General features: G+C 37.1%; 1 protein-coding gene across 9 annotated transcripts in view; it reads right to left on the reverse strand.

The window, feature by feature from the left end:
• Positions 1-4,461, reverse strand: part of LOC132158541 (myocyte-specific enhancer factor 2D homolog) — a 62,616-nt gene extending 58,155 nt beyond the window's left edge. For all 9 annotated transcript variants that reach the window (XM_059567988.1, XM_059567987.1, XM_059567991.1 and 6 more), the window contains exon 1: positions 4,245-4,461. The gene's annotated coding sequence lies outside the window, so the exon portion shown is untranslated. The remainder of the gene's footprint in view (positions 1-4,244) is intronic.
• Between the last annotated feature and the right edge of the window lie 15,977 nt (positions 4,462-20,438).

The raw sequence follows: 20,438 nt of genomic DNA on the forward strand, positions 1-20,438 counted from the left end.
CGGTTGTGTTGCGTCCGGTTTACTTTTCCGCCACCAAACGAGCTCATTAACTCCTCATCTGCACGCGCTCTCTTTGAAATAGGAATCGTTCATCTTTCATGTATCGCTGTCTCATTTGTATTTGTCCAGTTTGGAGAAAGCCTCACCGTACCTGACCAGCCAGCGTTTGCGATCACGAGAACTTGTGCAAACACTGATGGGTGACATGAATGCAGATGACTCCAGATCGGCGATGTGGTATTTGCTTTCCCAACAAGATCCATCGCCCAACACTAAATTAATTTGCTGAATGCATAAACTGTATTTTCCAATCTAAAGGAAACTCTGTGTTTGAGGTAATTTGTTAATTACCATAGATTTAGAGTTTGCAACTATTACAGTTATTACACTTATATACAAAACTTTGTATTATGCTTGCTGTAGAGTTTGTGACGTCACGTGCACTACCGCCGGTGGCAGTAGACAACCGCGGTAGCAACCGACCACCGCGGTGATGCGGTTGTCACGGTAACCGTCACAGCCCTATTAAAAACGCTTATGTAATTTATATTAATGCAGTGCGCTTATCACCCTTTGTATGTAAAAATTTGTCAAAGATTTTTGAATGATACCCAGATACCAGCCCTACACAGTTACACGCGACCCTCTCTAACAATTTATTGCTTTACAGATCTATCACGCTTGCAGCTCAGAAATGTCCATGCAATCATGCAGCACATATGATAAGATTCCCGCTCAGGCGTGGTTAGCCAAGGATAGCCAAGGATAAAAAAAGCACCTTATTTGTTATATATACACTATATTTTTGATTGATTGATTTGTTTATTTAAGTGTCAAACACCAAGGTGCCCAGCCCTCATGGGCTTATTAGACACTACAGTAATAATTTAACAATTATCTCCAGATAGCCACGTGACGCAACACAGAACCCAACATAACATAACTAAACCAATAAAAATAAGTACACATACAAATAGAGATGGCTTGTCATATGGGATACAAAATACTATGCCGCAAATACCAGGCCTTTTCTATAAATTTGGCCAAAGCAAAAACATCATTTTCAAACAGCCAGCACAAAATCTCCCCTTCATATTTCTATAACAATAAGCATATACTATAAGTGTTTGCAAACCAAATGTTATTGAACTTTTGTTCATATAGCAGTACTTTTAAATGAAAAAGTGCAAAATACACTACTTTTGAATGCATTATTGAATTTTATGCATAATGCGATTAATTTAATTAAAAATTTTAATAGTTGCCCAACACTAACATATATATTAATAATTGATACATCTCTATTAATAATTCTTTTATTAATCTATTAATAATTGATACATCGCATCACATCTTTATCAAGTCTGAGATACCAATGCACAATATGAAAACCAAAGCATGCCTGCTAGTGCTAACATTTCAAAAGCTAATTTTAAAAACATGCAACTCTGATTGCTTGTCAGAACCCCTAAACCCTTGCCAATCTTATCTCATCTTCAGGAGAAAAGGGTTGCCCTCATCTTCAGCGGTCTCTTTTCACACTGCTCATTACCTTAATTGATGTTTAACCCTAAATCAGCTGATGACGGCTCAATTAAGAGCTCGCTGGAGGAGAGATTAACACAGGGAAGGAGGGCTGTGCTCTCTCGGAGGAGCTTCAGCCCTTCAGCTTGCCCTGCTACATCAACCGCACAGCCAGTAAGGACACTGAGGCCATTTTGAATTGGAAAGAGCAAGGAAGGCCCCCCCTCCTCCCCATAAAACTTAATTTAATGAGCAGCGCTATGACCTTAAAGTGGATTTGTTTCCAATCATATTTGGCCAATATCAAATGCCACTGATCAAGGACAAAATTGTAATAACTGTGTCTTCTGTCCTCATTTACACTCCCTCATGTCATCCAAAACATGTATGATGAAGATATTTTGATATCTCTGTGCCCCCCCCCCCCCCACAGTCAATGTTTTGGACCCCAATGACTATCATTGGATGGACAAATCCAATTGAAACATTCTTCAAAATATATATTTTTTTGTGTTGCACAAAAGAAAGAAAGTCATAAAGGTTTGGAACAACATTAGGTGGAGTAAATACAGAAATGTAATGCAAACTACTTTAAACTCACCAGTATTTAACAAAAAAAAACAAAAACAAACAACAACAACAAAAACTGCGTATCACAGCTGGATGTCTGGGTAAAGTCCACAGCAAGCATTTGTGTCAAATGCTTTCAGGGAGACACTAAAGGCCAGAGACATTGTTCGAGTGGAAAAATGGATTAAACATGTGACCAGAGGATATTTCAGAAATTTCACAATGAGAACAAAGTGAAGACCTGCCTTACAGGCAGCAGAGGACCTTTGACATGTGCGAGAGCACATGTAATAAAATCCACACATCAAATACAAGACAGAAAGATAGACATCTAATAAAAACAGTGGCAGCACAGTCATACATTTGTTTATGTGGAAAACCAGATAAGACTCAGGATGAACCGTCATTATTTTGGCTTCACGGTGATGAAAACATCGCTATAGATGATCAGGATGAAGACATAACACTACTTTTGTTCTGTCATGTTTTGCATCATCCTGCCCTGCTTAAATGGGTTTCATGTTCCATCACAACAAAAACATTTTCTGAACTGCATCCGCTTAATCATTTCCATGCATCAAACTTCCCATTAGCAAGCAGCGCTTTTTCTCGAGAACAACATGATTGTTTGCAGGATGCTTGTTATTTTCTGAAAACTTTTTTTCAAGCATTTCCAAACAGCAGTGGTAGGTTTGTAATGCGTGAAAGAATCTCTTCTCTCTGACTGTTATTGGTACCCCAGGTGGGAGGACATAACAGCATTGACACTTTGGAGGTAGAGCTGACACCCTGCTGGGAATCACGACAGCACAGTACCTGTCTGCATGACCTAGACATTCTGCTCATTATGAGAATCAGCCAGTAATAAGAGCTGGGATTCTGAAGCCACCAATTAAAAGCTTTGTACACACACACATTACACTACAGCAAAGCATCAGGACAGACGCACTTCACACTTACAACTCAGCCTGTGGAAACTTCAAACTAAAGTATTTTTATGAGAGACTGAAGTCACACTTTTACAGCTTGTTAAAGTGACATTTCTTTCTCTGAATGCCATGACAGGGGTTTTCAAACTGGGCTCCGGGGACCTCCAGGAGGCTGACAGAAAAAATTCAGTGACCAAAAAAAAAAAATATTATTTTCAATGTACCAAGATTAACATTATATCATGAGATTACTAATGAGCATTTCATTAAGGATCCCTAATAATAACCTAATAAGTATATAAACTGTAAGGAAATATTGTTATAATAATAATAACAATACAGAAACATTTATTTCGGCTTAACTACAACGCTAAAATTATTACAATAATAAAAAGCAATTATTTTGTCCGACAAATTATTTAAATTAAGAAGAGGGTTTCTTTGCTTTGGGAGACTTCATATTTAGGTGTCCTTTGCATCAGAAGTTTCACTTTAGAGCCACCAAACGTTCACAAAGAAAGTTTTTAAAAGTACGAATACAGCAAAAACACATGTTGTTATTGCGTAACAGAAAGAGAGAGGGTGGTGTCGCAGAACTGCGTAGGTTAAACCAAACTTTTGTTTGGAGTCCGCGAGCAGGATCAACCAAGCTTGATACGAAAAAAAAAATCAGTCTACTCCACAAAAACACCCCTAAAGATACCTAGAATCAGTTGCTAACACATAATATGTTATACCTCATAACACATTATATTCTGTAGCGCACTACACAGTGAGCCGAGATGTGTGCGAATGAATCAAAATCATGTTGACATTTCAGAGAGCGACTAAATCTGACAGCCCTTTTAGAAGCACCACAGTAATGAACGCCGTTCATATCGGCCCCGCATGTCACGATTTATAATAATACACAAACTTTTAGATAAATAATTAGTTAACAAGTACTGTAACTGTAATGGGTTGTATCGTATGCCCTTGTCACCAATTGGTCATTAAAAGCTTAAGTCTGAACCTCCGTGTCTCACTAGCTTCGATTTCAGTCGCGAGTCTTCCCCCTTTGATGCAATAAAAAGGCGCATATACAACAAACAACCAGAGTATGTTCGCGCACTAACGCGAAAGAACCTTAATTTAGATAATTAAAAAAATAAATAAATCAGAGATGTGACGGCAATAATTCGCCACTGTTAGAGCTTCAGCTTCACTGGACAAACGACTTACCCGGAGCAGCTACAAGATCCACATCTGTGCGATAAACACCGGGTTTCTTACGGCCGATAGGTGAAAGAAGTGTAATATAGATCAAACCAGGCAAGGATATAAAAAACACTGAGCAGATGTCAATAATTATATGTGGAATCCTTAACTCCTGTTCAGGGTTTTTATTTAGCCCATACAGTCAAAACCCTCCATGTACAAAGTGTCCTATCCACCATGACTCGCAATGCATTATGATTGACAGATAATGTGGCCAATCAGAGATGAGCTTCGCGTGATTCGTCCAATCGGATTAAAGTATGGTCGCTTCTGTGTGGAAGCAGAAATGTGGGCGGGGATATGTGCAGTAGGAAGAGACACGCTGACGCGGTTTATGTATTCATCCGCCTCCCCATCTTAATGAAAAGATCCTGTAAAATTCCTCTCCGTGTTTACATTTGTGAACCGGGATGTAATAATTGCACATATTTGTATTATATATTTGAAATACTTTTAATTTGTAAATATCTTGGAAAATAACTTTCAAGCATGGTGTTGTATTGTAGCCTATAATATTGGTGAGCTATATTAAAAACGTTTTATTATTAATCATATCAGACGTGCACGGTTCAGAAGGTAACGTCAGCAAGTAAATTTTTTCAAAGCACATAATACGTCAATCAATCACAAGTAGAATTGCATTCATGGATTTTATTGGCAACTCTTTTAACCACGAGGAAACATTAAGAACAGCCTATTTTTATACACAGATATAAAATATAGTATTTGAACCAGACTGATTTAGTGTTTCCAGAAAAGAGACATTTCGCTCAATCGAATTAAAGCATAGAAAGCACTATTTTTCGTGGAGGAATATAGTGTTTACAGAGGGAATGGTGGCGATGCAGACAGAGAAAAATGAACATGTCAGAGTGCAGCAAGTAAGTTCGAATGCAGCTGAAACGGATACAGTTTCACCGATCAATCTGGAAATCAGCGCCACGTGTTTTGAAATAACACGAGGACAAAAAAAACAAGGATGAATACTTATTTAAAGGACTGAATAATGAGCATGCACTTGCGACATATACTTGGGTCAGAGCTGCGTGCGTCACTGCGATGGAGGAAGACTTAAAGTCACAGGACTCGAAAGCAAAACTTCTCAAGTCTGCGTTTTATTTGAGATTCAATCCATACAAACAAATTACTCTTGAGGAAATTATCACATAAATTGTCATTATTTAATTTTACATTCATTTTAGTTTAGTGTAGTTTTTGGATTTAGTCAAAAAAAGCTATTTCATATGTAATAAGTCTCGTATAAGTCTCCAATAAAGGAAAAACTGTGTGCTGCTCTTAAGGAAATTATGAAGAAAAAAGCCATCCTTTTACTTAAATGAAGCAACAGGAATGTAGCCCATTGCATATAGGCCTACCTGTGGAGGAGAGAGATTACTCTGTTTTATTCCTTATGTAAGGAGCTTATGCACTGGGGTTTTGTGGAAGAGCATTTACACAAACAGATGGACACCCTGTTGCCCTCTCTCAGATCACTCGCTTCCTACACTCAGCCTGCACACTCGACATAATGCCATTCAGCCACCAAACCTTCACTACAGACAAAAACAATCATGAAAGTGGGGCTGCAATGACAGAGATGGCTCAGACAAGCCCTCTGATCTGGGAGCAGTTATTGACCGACCACGGTGGGCAGTTATGAGCGAGGGAGGAAAAAAGTCTGATTACATCTTTGGTGTGCATAACAAAACAACATCATGCTGTGCTTTGTTATTCAGGACCAGTATTGACTGTATAGAGGTGTTAAACTTTAAATGAGTTTAATCTCTTCTGCACAATTGCTTAATATTAGTCACAGGACTGCGGTACCTGTATGCTTGAACACGTGTTTCAAACCAGCTGCTTTTAGAGCTGAGAGGAGCTGGAAATGACACTTTACAGATGGATTCTCTTCTCATTTCCTTCTCTTTTTCCCCCTTTCCCCCTCTTTCTCTCACGCTTTCTTTGACGCACAGATGCACGTGCAGATGCACACTTGCTCCTTTCTCTCCATGCATCGCTCTCTATCTGCCTCATTCTCTCCTTTTCTCTTTTCCTTTATCTCTGAATGTATTAATCCAGATGAAAGGTGTGTGGGTGAAAATTTTCCTCTCTGCAGTGACCCGCTGATCTGCTGCACTTGGCTTCCGTAGCATCCTGTCTGCTGCCTAGCAACTCTCTGTAACTATGGCAACAAAGCCAACAAACCCTCCCGCCTCTATCAAACGTACCCCACAATGAGCTGCTGGAAGTATGGCAATCAGGAACATGCAAGAAATCAGTAAGTGGAAAAGCTTAGAAAAAGGAGACTCAAATTATTATTAAAAACGAATCGTTTTGAAGTGTCTACATGTCTTTCATGGTAAAATCACCATTGGAGAGAAATGCAGCATCATAGGTGACAAGGCTGTGTTATGTAATGCAATTCATCTCCCATATATTGTAAATAAATCAGTATTTACCCCATATATGGCTTCTGTTTAGCTATGATTTGAAAGTAATCATTTTGACAGCATGTTTATTAATGCATTGTTTTTTTTTATTTTATTTTTTTACTTTTTTTATTTAAAATAATAAACTATACTAATTAATGCATTGTATTAATATCATTATCAAGACACTCTGTTGCTTTAGACCTCACATAAAGTTAACATTGTCAGCACACAGTGGGTTAAATACAACCCAGTGCTGGGTAAAATATAGACATACCCCCCCAAAAATATGGGTTTGTCCATATTTTACCCAGTACTGGGTTTTATTCAACCCAGCATTTTTATGTACAATATAGATAGTTTATTTTTATTTTTTTTTAATATCAAACGAAAAGTAAGTTTCGTGGTATTCTGTGGCGTAGTGGAGAAGCTTGCACTGTATTCAAAGTTTAACCTGCGAATTCGAATGGGGCGCGTGTGGTTTGTGGATGGTGACGTTGCGCCCTCTAGTGGCCACACCTGGGGCCAGAGCAGTGAAAGAGCAAGGGAGGACTTTTCCAAACGCATAGTAAGCTTAAGTAGGTCGTATAACAATCGTACGTATCATCTTAATACAACATGTTTCCCAATAATAATAATGGAAAATTATTAAATAAATTTTACTTGAAAATAGTCAAAGAACAACTATTGTTCTAGAATGACGTCATCGCAAGACTAATGCAGTCATCTGCAGGGCAACCCCAAAAATGGACCAACCCGACTTTGTGATACTGCATTCACCGTACAATGTGATAGTTAAAGTATTTATTATTATTTATATATGATAATATAACAATATTAAGTAAATCATTATTTAGAGAGTTTGACTCCTAACCCTAGGGTTGTGGGTTCGAGTCTCGGGCCCAGCAATACCATGAATGAGGTGCCCTTGAGCAAGGCACCGAACCCCGAACTGATCCCAGCAGAGCCGGATTATCCATAAGGGCACTTGGGCCAATGCCCAGGGGCACCAACCATTCACAACAACTAGGGGGGCACCACATGACACAAGCTTTAAAAATATTTTTCGTAAATTGTTTTATTATAAACTTGAAATTCTTGAAAGACCATACATAACTTGTTTATGAACACTAACTTAACAACAATAATAATAATAATAAATTATAAATAAATAAAGACTACATGACCACTATCAGTCCCCCCCTTCCGTCCCCAATCTGTCAGAGTTGAGTTGGTCCACAACAAGTACGCGCAAATGTGTAATTTTTTTAACTGCTGCAGAAAATGAATCAAAATGGACAGACGTCAATTGAGTGGTTTTGCAAAAATAAAGTTAAAAGACAAGGACGCTACAATTCAAAATGTTCCAGGGATCGAAAGTTTTTTTTAAAACGAGTGAAGAATAAGCTCAGGACGACAATGACACAGAAGCAATTGACTGCACGCTCCTTGTTTACCATTGACGTTAAAGTTAAAACATTACTGTCTACAGCCGCGAGAGGGCGCTCTATGCTGCTCAGTGCTCCTGCAGTCTACACTGAAAACATAGAGCGCCCTCTCGCGGCTGTAGATGGTAACGTTTTCTCTTGGTTCTTGGTTCTAAATAAATGCGACTTATAGTCCAGTGCGACTTATATATGTTTTTTCCTTGCCATGACGTATTTTTGGACTGACGCGACTTATACTTAGGTGCGACTTATAGTCCGAAAAATACGGTAGTTGGACAAGTTAATAAATGACATTTGAAAAATCACATTAATTATGTCTGAAGGGGGGGGGGGGGTCTTTTTAGGCACCACACTGTCTTAATACGGCCCTGATCCCCAGGTGCCGCAGCATAAATGGCTGCCCACTGCTCCGGGTATGTATTCACGGTTTGTGTGTTCACTGCTGTGTGTGTGCACTTTGGATGGGTTAAATGCAGAGCACGAGTTCTTGGCTGTATGTCACGTGACGTCACGTCATATTCAAACTGATAAATAAATAAATTAAGGCCGAGTAAAGATGATCTATACAGTATATTGCCCTTATTTTCTCTTTGTACCAACACTCCATTCAAAATACAAAGAACATATATATATATATATAAGTTATATTATAAGTATTATAAGTAAATATACATAAAAAATATGATTTCGATACAAACAGATACACATATCTCAATTAGAAAAAAATGATTTTTTTTTATTATTATTATTTATGAGTTTGAGGTATTTTACAGTACAGGAAATTTCAGGAGGAAAGATTTTAAATTTATCTTTATTTTCTGACAGTAACCAAGCTATATATATATATTTTTTTTTTTTTGTGATTTAAAAAAATGCAATGAAAAACAGAGTTTCTCTCTTGGTTTTTCATTGCATTCTTTTTAAATCACAAAAAAATAGCTTGGTTACTGTCAGAAAAAAAGTATGATAGATCTGGATTAGCTGCAACTAGATGGAATACAAATTCAAATATGCTGAAATAACAATAATAATATTACAATAAATGGGAACATGAGGAAAAATATTTGATATTGTTCTCATACCAGAAAATGTTCATTTCAGTACTAACTGCCCTTTATGATTTTCTGTGTCACAGTTCAATTAAATAAATAGAAGTTCAAGTTAACAATGTGACTGTATTTAAGAGCAACATTATTATTATTTTTATTACTACAAATATATAACCTTGAAATTACCATTTAAGATACTGAAAAATACTTGTTAATTACCAATGGGAAGATTTGAAAAGTCACAGCGTCACTAGAAAATGAGCTGTTTTTTAAAAAGTGCATGAACCCTAAATGACCACCAGATGGCATTCAAGCCTTAATCATTATGCTTTGGAAAGCGAGCTACAGGCCCCAAATTTGCAGATATTGAGCTTTGCCTTTGAGGAACCTATTTTATGATTAATTTATACATCTTCTTATCTCTTTTTTCTCATTATTTATCAATAGCCACCAATATAGATTCATGATACTGATTCGTCTACCACATCAACCTGCATTTGTCATGGATATGTCACAGTAAAAGATATACAGATAAATACCACCGCGTGTTGTTTGTTTGTTCTCTCTCTAAAAAATGATCTACCTAGAGGAGAAGTGTCAGTAGCCTATGTTTTCTATGAAAACTTTATAACTATTAGTCTATTAAGTCATAGTGATGGGGGTGGAGGACCAGGGAAGTAATCTGCTGGTCTCTGTGAATAAAAGAAGAAACATCTCAAAGCTGTTTGACTAATCTCTGCTTCTCTTGCACGGTTATTGTGTGGGCCCAGGCCAGCAGCGGCATGGGAAGGCGGGTTTGTTGCCCCCTCCTACTGAAATTTAGCGTGTGAACAGTCAGCTTGTTCCTGGGCCAACAGAGTCTCTTCTTTCTTCTTTAAGAGGACCGCCTGCGCCCGGAATCTAGAACCCTCTCTCAGTCTTAATTTATGCGCATATTAATTATGATGCATTGTAATTTCCACCGTGGGATAGAGCATGCAAATGAGCAGTTTATGTTTATGTAGGCTACAATCTCCCTCAGGAGGGTGAAATTTAAACCGGGACCCAGGCCTGTTCTCATGAAGCCTACCTAACATCTCATTTCAAATTGACGAGCTTCATTTTGGAAATGGTTTGAAAACAGCTCACATGTTTCCTGTGGGCCCTTAGGTTTTTATGTTTTTTTAAAGAATGATTTATTTGTGCCTTCCAGCTTCTTTCTTTATTCATCCAAAATTCTAAGACATTATAGATTTATTTTAAGGTTACTTCATTTTATACCTGTCACTTAGTCATTTTGCCTCTTTTCTCATGGTAGCTGTGAAAATGAGTTTGCATGAAGTTTAGACATCTCAAAGGGAACATTCCATATACAGCATTTAGTATGCAGGTAACAGTATTTACATAAATACTTTAACATACCCTAACCCTAAAAACGTTCTGCATTTTTGCAATTTAATTTAAATAAGCTATTTGGAGGATGTAAAAGAAGGGTTTTATCAGGTTTACAAATTTATTCCTAAAATATGATAAAGTACCACACACACTTTGGAACAGAATATTATCTATTCAAATGTAATTTACTTAGTTTTTTAGATTTCTTCTTCAGAAACTTTATATAGACTAATTGGGCTAATTAGACTAAAGTAATATTATTCATTTTAGAATTCATAACTATTACTAATATTTGAATTCATAATTCTAAAACGTGTCGTTACTGTGGTATCTTTACATGAACAAATATCATTTTTAAGAGATCGTTCGTTAATATACATTTAATCAGAACATCTCGGTCCCTATTTCCACCCATATTTTATTAGCCTATAAATAGAAGTTCAACTGTATTGGAGGGCATAAATTGGTCAGTGCTTTAAAATGGGTTTCTCTGCAGGAAGACACCTGGACCAGGTTTAAGTCTATTAACGAGCTCAGCATAAAACCAGATGCAGCAGGAGCTGTCGATGCCACAAGTGCTGAACAATAGCTAAATATAGCTTTTTTTCTCAAGGATTTCTCGACAACATTTTGAGAAAATACTAAAAGAAAAACAAATTATGTCAAATAACATTACTGGAAATAAGTTATGGCTTCAAAAAAGCTCTTGCCAAGAACAAAATCAGATAGATTATGTACACTAACTAAAATTCACAATGTGTAATAACATTCTGTGTATTCTATTTTTTAAGTTAATTTTAAGATTATTGAGGTTAGAACTCAAGTTAAGTTCAACTTCTGTTTAACGCGATGGCCATGTCACGCTTTTAATCGTTTCAACTGACTATTTTGCTAGTTCTCATAACTTATAAAGAAGGCTACAATGAAGACCACTGTTTACTATGGTAAACTGTGGCGTACAGGGAGGTGTATACTTAATTTCAGATAGCCTCCATCTGGATGATAGAGTTTGGCCGCATTTAAGAAGCCTACTGCCATGCTGCGCCACACTTCTGTGCAAAGACTGCTTTTAAAGAAAGGGGAAGGGCACGATAAGGAGAAAGACAGAGCTAGACGTGCACTCAATTCTATTTTGTTAACCAGCCGCACATAAACACATATATAGCCTATAACCTATTTAACTAGTAGTATAAATAATATTGTACAACTTTCATCATGTGTTTTAACAAGACTTTTCCTGCCTATTTATTGTGTATTTTCTATAAAGTCCAAAGAGACATTATTAACATTTAGTGAGTCTTCGCTCGTAATCTGACATATAAAGAGTGACTTTATTTACGAAATATTTCACGTGATGAACGTCAGGCCGCACAGATGAACAGCTGTTATTTGGCACATTTACCTTTATCTACCTGTAGCCTACCTTAAAATGTTTTTCATTTGTGTAACCTCAAGTATATTCAGTCATATTAAATAATATGTTTGACTAAAACCATTTAAAGTTTTTATGTTATCTGACAAAACATTTTACATTGTGAGATTAGACGAAATCGAATTCCTTGTTAGGACTGACTTCAGCACCGTTTCACGGACAGCGCCAGAACACGAGAACGCGAACAAGCTTAGTCATAGAATATTCCAATAGAATAGAATAGAATAGAATAGAATAGAATAGTTTTTGACATAAGATAATCACAGGTAATCATACTCCAAGTTAATTGAAACAATTGAGCGAAAAAAAAAACTACACAACAAACAAATAGCCTAATAACAAATTATTAAAGAGTGGAATCGGGTGAAGAGGTGAGCTCTCTAAACTCTAAATTCTTGGAGTGAAGCACGTTTGGTTAACGGTTGGGTTACTTTTTGTAGTCTGACCCAGGTCCTCCTGATTCAATCTATTACACTTATTTTACGCACTACAAGAGAACCATGCTGATATTTCAGACACCTGTAGTTTTACTCATTGAAAAAGATAATCAGCCCTGTTGCAGCCCCCTGCATCGAATTACAGCTCTTTTTCCTCTTTCAGTGTTTTCTTTGATCCCATAAAAGAGTAAAAGAGAAGGATTAGTTAAACAAGTCAGCGTGTCAACTCTATTTCCTTTTTCCCTTTCTATTTTAAGTCAGAAAGGGAATGGTCAGGGTGGAAGTTTTCCATCGACATCTATCCATCCTCAGTCTGCTGTGGGAGGTTAATAGCTCTATAATAGATAGCAGACGAAAATTGAAGGGGTTTATATAACTAGCTCCCGAATTTGACCCGAAGTATTTAATGTTCATCCTATTTTAAACCTGTAGGATCTATATTTTAGCTGATTCACGTCACAGTTATGATCATATAGAAATAATTGTTTATTTATAACAATTTTGCAATAACAAAATCAACAATTTGTTGCTTATGAAAAGGTAGACTATGGCAGAAAAATATAATTTTTTGAAACAAATATAGACACAATATCACAAAGTATCGTCCGTTTATTTATTTTTTCTCTATATTGCTTAGGAATAACGACCTAGATAAAACAATCAGACACACATACAACGACACCTACATATAAGCACAGGCCAACGAAGAGGCTTAAAAGTTGGCACGGATTCAATGGTCAGATTATCCAATGTAGATTTACTTTAATAATTTCGTTAATTTCTAAATAAATTCGTTCATTTACAATCTAAAACTAAATTCTTACATGTAAACTGCCGTTCTTGATATAATAGATTCATAATTGGCTACCGTAATGGCAGAGGGCACACAAAGAATTTATTTCACACACGCTTTTCCTTTTCCACGCCATAACACGGGACTAATTTCACGACGTCACGTATGCGTTTTGGTACATTTGATTAACATTTTGTCAAATAAACACGTCAAACACTGGATTTATTTAATTAATAGGCTACACTGCATCAAATTCTAAATACATGATCTTTTCGTAATACAATAACTATAATGACTAAAGTCATTATTTAAAAAAGCCTGTAACAAATATAAAGTTATAGTCAATAATAAATAATAGATTGTGCTTTGTAATCTAGCCATGTACGCAATGTATTAAGCAATAACATTTGACTGTAGACTAATTTTTGGCCTAAATATAGAAACTTCACAACCCCATCAGTTAAGCAATTAATTCAGCATAAGTCGATCTACCAAAATATTGGCTGCTGATGAGTGAGATGCTTCAATTTCATTGTTTAAACAACAGGCTATACGTGCAGAATTTAAGACTTGGATTTAGGAATAGGCTACTTGATCAATACTGAATAGGCTACTGTTCAATCACTGAACGTAGTTCAGAAAGAGTTAACAACCACAGACTAAACACCTAAAATGTGGTTGTGAGGACAGAGCCTAACCGGCGCCAGACTAGGAACAATGGCTTTAATGAACGACAACGAGAAGCCTAATACAACTGAGATCAATCTCACGACGGACTCTGCCTTTCTGTTCATTTCCAGCTTCAAATAAATATTCTATCATCATTTCAATCATAAAGATTACAATATATGGCATAAAGTTGTGCATTTAATCTCCGAATCGTCTGCTGCTTCACTCGACCCCATTTTGTAGTCAAAACGAATTTCAAGGTCATTTGCATATGCAAATTAGGGTTAATTGCAAACCCTGTCAGGCGGTGCGTGGGAGATGTCAGAACGCCATTTTTGTTTTTCAGTTAGACCAGGCTTGGGGACTTGTCATTGAGAAAACAGCTCTTACCGTTTCCAATAACCAGGGATTTTGTATGGGTTATGGGGTAAAACTTGTTTGAGTTATAGAGAGTTCAGTAGCCTAACTAGTGCACATATCTTCCCTGTAAAGACACAAAAGCTTATTGATTAAAAATGTGTAGCTAGTTGATGGTAGCCTACTGGTACAAGGGAACATTTCCAGAATTAGCAAAGGTATGGTAAATGTTTTTTCTTTCTTCCTCCTCTTGCTATTGTTTTATTTTATTTTATTTTATTTATTTATTTGCAGTTATCCAATGCAAGAGGATGCGCACGCTCCTCTACTGAGTAGTTATACTCAATTGGATTTATGGTAACAAAAGATGACATTTGAGTTGCTAATCACGTATCGGGTTCCGAACCGACCAGCATTCCAATCAAAAACCAGACCTTACAAGTAAAGCCGTATAACAGCTCAAATAAAGACTGTTTTTGAATATAGGTAGTCTTTCTACACTATATTCTCGCTGACTACACACACACAATCAAACACTCAGTGGTGGACTTACCTTACTTCCACTCTATCTTACCCCCTTGCAATATAATGAGTTTGTTATGTTCACTTGTAAACCACATTTGAGATTTGTACTGTACCTCTAAATGCTGAATCAGGTGAAAAACTTGCACCTGATAATTATTATTACGATCAGCAGAACCAAACAGTCTATTGCAAATAAAAAGTGATGCACTGATGATTAGTTAATACAATATCACATAGAGAGAAAAAGGACTCAACACCTGAAGAAAAGTCAAAGGATGATAAAGTTTTTCATGCTGCAGTTGTGAGATATTATATTGTTCTGCGCGTATTTCTTTCACTATCCTTTCATTATTATTTTAGCATTCATATATCATCTCATACACCCTGCTGGCTTATTCAAATTTAAATCACTTGCAATAAAAACACATGAGTTTCACAAACACCATGCATTTTTTTTTACCGATCTTTGTCTGAATGCATAGACACAATTTCAAGAGAAAACATAAGATTTAGGCTACTCCTGAGTCATTACTGGCAGGATAGCGGGATATAGGCTGTGTGCCCAGGTACGTTGCGTTCTCCGCGGTGCGGAGTTGGTCATACGCCTTCCTGCAAACACGTGCTCTTATTAGGAATAAATCTCAACAACCTGACTTCTGGAGCGCGCGCTGGCTAAGAAAACCATACAATAATTTCTCCTAAGTAGCGTCTCAAGCACACACGCATATAATGCCGCGAATAATTCGTATTTAAAACGTCCTAATAACACGGTTTTATATGTAGAAATATACTTAAATGTGATGGACGGACTGTTTACTCACTCACTAAGGAGAAACTAAATCTGGAACTTCCGAATTTTCTATGTTTACCAGTGTGGTTTTATTAGCCTATCCACCATTTTCCGGAGGCCTGAGGTCTAAATTGGGAAAGCATAAAACGCAAAATGTTCCTTTATTTTAGTAGAGCCTCCTAGTGATAAAAACGTGTTGGAGAATCCCTCGGGAAATGACTGAGACGTGTTAAAGCAATGGGACTAGTAGAAACATGTTGTTGGTCGATAATTGATGATAATGACCCTGGGATGTGCCATCACTGAGCGGTGTCTGTCTGATTCTCACAGCATCTCTGTTGGACACGATGCCTTGGCGCATTATCTCTAACTCATTATTTCTCGACGGGTTGGCTTTCACGAAGGGTTCTAGGCCCGCATGCCCCCGGTGCCCTGGTAACTGCAGCTTTCGGGTGCTATCCAGATCTGGAGAAAGGACAACAAGCAATGGAAATCGAAGGAATTTAAGACAGAGGATGCATTAAGAGTCTGAGCTTTTAGAAAAGGGGACTCGGACGACTGATGGAAAAACCAAGACGAGCGGCCTCTGACAGAGTTGTCTATTTGGCAGTCGCGCCTCCTATTGAACCGGTAATTTATTCAAAGGAGATTTTTATCCCCAGCGATCTGATTCTTATGATAATCAACCGATCGAGACCCCTTTCTGTCCCCTTGTCTGGGGTCTACTCTCGGTCCTGACGGTTAAAGCTGATTTGCACGGTTTCACCCTGCCGATTCAGTGGTCACATTCCTAGACACTTACAGAGAAAAAGTCAAAGACAAAGGGTTGCTGGGAGCCAGTGCACTTGATTTAGACTGTGGGATACAGTTAAAGGAGTCTCTAAGTCAAAGTGTTCTTAGTTCTTCTACAAAAGGCACTCATTTCACCACTGCATCACAACAATCAAGGCCTTCCTGAGGCTCAGATATAGAAACTCCACAGTAAACGTGCAGGCATTTACACAGCAAATATTCTTATTTGAGAGTATGAAACTAAATCAAACTAAGTCATTGCATGTCAGTTATAATCTATACATTATATTCATTATAAATAGCCTAATGTCTAACGCAAGAACCGTTAGACTAGTTAGACTACTATTATAATTGTTAACAAAAGAGTGCAAATTAAAATGCTTCTCCTTACATTTAAAAAGCCTTGCATTGCTAATTCAAGAGGGTGGGGACAAATTGTACCCGCAACGTGTCATAAGGGGAGGGCTTACAATATGCTATATGGTTTTTTGGCTTGCAGGTTGAGGCCCACAAGCATTTAATACGCGGAATAATGAGAGGGGGGACAACGAGCAGCTCATTTCACTCTCCGTAGGGGAGGAGAGGAGCATCTCAATGGGAAATATGGGTGAAAAGACTGCGTTCAGCCCAATACGGAGACGCTGAATGGATGGGGCCACTGCAACGTCACGCGGAGCCGCAGCCATGAAGCGGAGGACCGAGGCGCTAGACAACATTCTGGAGTGCACGCAGCTGGCAAGCGCACATTTATCATTGCGAACCGTCCTAAAGATCGTCGATGCGCGTGGATAGGAGTGAGTATACGCTAATATTTATGTCTGTATAGTAGAATGCATTCATAAAGCCACTGCATGATTTTTTTAAGGGTGAAGCGAGAATTGTTAGAAATAAGTCCCAGAACAGGTTGCGCGTGTAGCGGTCCTTGTAGGGTTTGGCGCTCGAGACGCGAGGCTGTTAGAGGTGATCAGGGTGCGTGCATCCTTCTTGGGAGCAATTAACAGAAAATAGTCAATAGTATCGTATCGGTAGTCATCTCATTCTTCATAGAAAGAAGCCAGTAGATGGTTTGAAGGTTAGGAATTCGTTATACGGATTCGCTTTAAGAAGACTCAACTCATAAGTCTGTATTTGGATCCCTTACTTTAATTTGTAAATTATTGGCAATGAATAAGTCAGTGTTTTTTGGAATTTATTTATTTTATTATTATTCACATGTGTTTGGTCTGTTAACGTCAGCGTCAAATGGCTTTTTACAAATTAGAGTAATTAGAGTTACAGCAGTGAGCTTTATGTGTGAATAAAAAGCCTTCATTTAGAATATATACCAGTTTTCTGATAAACAGGTACTGCGGGAAACATCGAGGTTTATCTGATGAGTTTTGACTGAATCTTCTTTTATTATTAAGCCACAGAATAAAACAAGAATAACAGAAATAATTCGTTCGCCTGATTGATTCCAACTAGCTACATGACGCAGGAAAGCTATAATGTGTATTTACAGAACTTTTCAGCAAATACACTCAATAATTGTTTCTAAAAACCTTGGCTTGAATGACTGTAATTTGTGTGGTGTTTATGAGAAAGAGGCCTGTTCGCATGACGTGTCTAATTCTGATGGCCAGCGTTCAGATTTATCACAAGGCCGAGTATCTGCTCACCACGTGCCTCTTTCACGCGCGCTTCGCTTTGTCGCATTTATCTTATATGATTAATGCGTTATAACTGTATATACTGTGTTATAACTTATAAAGTTTTGGGTTTATCGGTTTATAAAATATTACACAGACATGTAGCCTGTATATGTAGATTATGTAGAGCTACACACCCCCACCCCACAACATTGCAAAATATTAACAATAAGATTGTGACAACTGACCGAAGAATGACCAGCGTCACTCATGGATTGGAACCTTATGGACTGACTGTGCATGTCTTGCATTATATGTTCATTGATGCAGTAAAATATCAGCAGTCTAAAGTATGTGAGGGAAATTGTAAATTTCTGTTAACACACACAAAAAAAGTTGTTCTAGGTTATAGGCTATATCAGGTTCGTTTAAAAATCCCCATCGCAGACGGTAAGGTGTGGTCTACCTCACATAGCCCATCTCTGTTGCTCATGTGGACTGTGTTATAGCTGGGCTATATCATTCCAAAATGTAGCCTATTCACCGCTGTAATACTCGGTCGGAAAGGTATTTCTAAAGTAAAAAAAGTTCTTTTTTTGACCGTGTGCTCTCTTTTCTTCTTTTTCCCCCCATTTAGGACGTCTGTTAGAGAAAGAGAGAGATTTTACACGAGGGACAAGTTTCACAGGTAGCAACAAATATTAGGATATTCTGATTTTAATGTTTGTACTGTTATCGTATTAGTCTATGTTCTATACACACACACAAACACACAACCAAGGACCAATTCATAGTGTGTGACGTATAGAGTAGATTGTGACTGAAAGCACGACACCAAAGCCTTTTTTATAGCTATGTTTAATTTTAGCCAAAGAACATTTATTTTATTTTTATTTTTTTTATATATCACAAAATAGTGAATAGGAATAAAACGCACATCAAAAAATAATAGCTAACGACCAGTTTACTTGACAAAACTCGAATCATTCCAATTATCTTAAAAGCAATTTCCTCGATAAATAACAAGATTTAGTGTAACGTATCAAACTTTGTAAATAAGAAGTTTTTTTTTCGGTCTGTAGTATTTTTTATACAACATAGTCTATAAATTTCAGTTTCTTATTCTTATAATTGCTTCATTTTTAATTCACATGTTAATAGGTTTTCAGTTACTCGTAAACAGCTAATCAAATTAATGCATTCTCCATGTTGTCTTGCACGCGTTTCACATCGACACAATCCTTAAAATAAATTCAGATACAGCCTACCATATCTAAAGACACAAATAGATAGCCTACAACAAAAAACAAACAGGCCAATGCATGTCTCCTCTGCAGTTTCTTATTCTTATTGAAACTTATTCTTATGAAAACCTAAGGTCAATATTTTGTATTTTTTTCTGATAAGATCCTAAATCAGCAATTTATTTTAGATTTGTTTGATTCGAATGATTAAGATTAAAAAGAGACAGAAAAAACTAATCTTTTTTTTTTTAGCCTAAAGCATCGCTTCTCTGAATCACACGGAAACAGCTAATCACGACTGTGTCTCTGCGGTGTTAGGTGACGAGAATTAAACATCAGTTTATGAAACCAACTAGTTACAGTCAAGTCTAACAGATCAGTAAATTAATGTACTTTTCCGTTCATTCTTGCCATCAATCAATATTTTTGCAGTAGGCCTACAAGAAACAGGAAACCTTTTGAAGTGACGTATCATGTGACGTGAATATAAGCAATGTGATCATCTCACCATCACCATCACAAAAATAAATTAAAAATTACAAAAATTCCATAAACCATCGAGGATAGAACATTTTTATTAATTAGATGTATACAGTTGTTGTGATGCTGGTGTGAGATAACATACATAATTATATAAAAATATTATTATTGTTTTTCTTATATTGACATTTTAATATTCAGTTGTGAGGCTTTTTTCTGAGCATGCATGAAAGCATGTTTGTGTGTGCTAACTGTTCATTTACAGGGAAGTATTCTAGCATTTACAATCAAAAAAGGCTAGTTGGCTGAGGAAATTTTTTTCCTGTTAACAATTTGCTGGTGCTGTTAGTAAAATAATTAGATGATGAGCTGTGTGTAGAGTAAATAAAATTGTTTGAACTCGCCCCTGTGTCGCCATTTTCACCAGGCTTGAAAGGCTGTAATAAGTGATGACACTCTCTCTCCCTCTCCCTCTTCCTCTGAGAGTGTATGGGGAGGGGCTCCTTTCACACAAAGGCTTTTAATTGGACCAGCTCCTCTTTTATTTGCATAAAATCAGATTGACTGAGAGTCTTGAGAGAGAGAGAGAAACTGAGAGAGAGAGAGAGACCTCATGATTCTGCCACTTAGCACTGGAAGATGGGGTTTTGAAACACAAACAACAGCGACTTGAGGGTAAATTTGCAGAAAACTAAAACAACCAGTGTTACT

Source organism: Carassius carassius, chromosome 15, assembly GCF_963082965.1.
Source record: "Carassius carassius chromosome 15, fCarCar2.1, whole genome shotgun sequence".
In the NCBI taxonomy this organism is placed as follows: Eukaryota; Metazoa; Chordata; class Actinopteri; order Cypriniformes; family Cyprinidae; genus Carassius; species Carassius carassius.